Below are 1,123 nucleotides of genomic sequence, written 5' to 3' on the forward strand. Positions count from 1 at the left end.
CTTGAAGGCAGTTGCATGCTCCTCTCTAGGACAGGTCCACTTTGGCTTTCGTTCATATGGGTTTTTTTTTCTTTGAATATGAAGCCAATTGGGACAGGTTCCCTTATTTCCCTCACTGTTCTTATTTCCTCACCCTCACTGTTGTGTCACTGTTTTTTTTTTTTTTGCTTTCTTGCTTTCCCTGTTTGCAGCACTTGCTGCAGCTGCTGGTTGTTATTTAAGGATGTACAGCTTGTGTTTGTGGTGGTGGAGCAGGGAAACTCATTACAGTTTATTTTCTGTGGTTAAAATGTGCTCATGGTTCATGAGGCACTGTTTCATCACAGGTATACATAATGATGTTAATGGTGATGGGGGGGGGGGTGATGAACAGAGTGATCCACATCTACCTCATGGCATGCCTGGCTCAGCGAGCTTCTTAAAAAAGAAAAAAAAGAACAGAAACAAAGAAACACCAATGAATAAATAATAATTAAAAGAAAAGAAAAATAACCATACTAAAGTATTACACCTCACAACTGGCCAGATTCTGCGGTAGGTCCCGAGTTTGACTAGTAGGTTGATCCATTGCTCATAAGGTGAATTGGATGTTGGCAGGATGGTTAATGGTGTTTACTACACATAGACAAAGTGCAGGGTTTGATTTTCAACTTTGGGAGGAATGGCATTGTCCTGATTACTTGATTGGGGGTAGGAAACTGTGTTACACCTACTAAAATAAGTGAGAAAAGAGCAAAGGGGAAAGGAATAGAAGTGAAGGGAAAATGGAGGGATACGTAAATTTAGTATTGGTGGTATAGTGGTGAGCATAACTGACTTTCAACCAGTTGACCTGGGTTCGATTCCCGGCCAATGCAAGAAGTCTGTGCATTTTACCTACCTATGAAACTATATGACTGGATGGGAAGTAGGAAATTCACCCCAGGGATCACCTCTGTGGCTCTGCTTGACAGTGACACAGGAAAATAATTTTCTTGGGGGGCAAAAGCCAGGGTACCTTTTTGGCTGGGCTTGTATAGGCCCCAAGGCCAATAGCCTAGTACCTACCTGTGAACCTATGAACCTATGAAGGAAGTGAAAGGTGAAAGATTGAGGTGGAGACTGAGGGGGGGGGGGAGTGCAG

The 1,123-nt window shown here is 42.9% G+C and overlaps 1 non-coding gene across 1 annotated transcript; it reads left to right on the forward strand.

Annotated features, from left to right (window-relative positions):
• The first annotated feature begins 785 nt into the window (after window positions 1-785).
• Window positions 786-857, forward strand: TRNAE-UUC. The gene has a single exon. It is a non-coding gene; the product is annotated as a tRNA-Glu (tRNA).
• Window positions 858-1,123: the final 266 nt, after the last annotated feature.

This window comes from Protopterus annectens, chromosome 1.part1 (assembly GCF_019279795.1).
Source record: "Protopterus annectens isolate FY-2018-M chromosome 1.part1, PAN1.0, whole genome shotgun sequence".
NCBI classification, from domain to species: Eukaryota; Metazoa; Chordata; order Ceratodontiformes; family Protopteridae; genus Protopterus; species Protopterus annectens.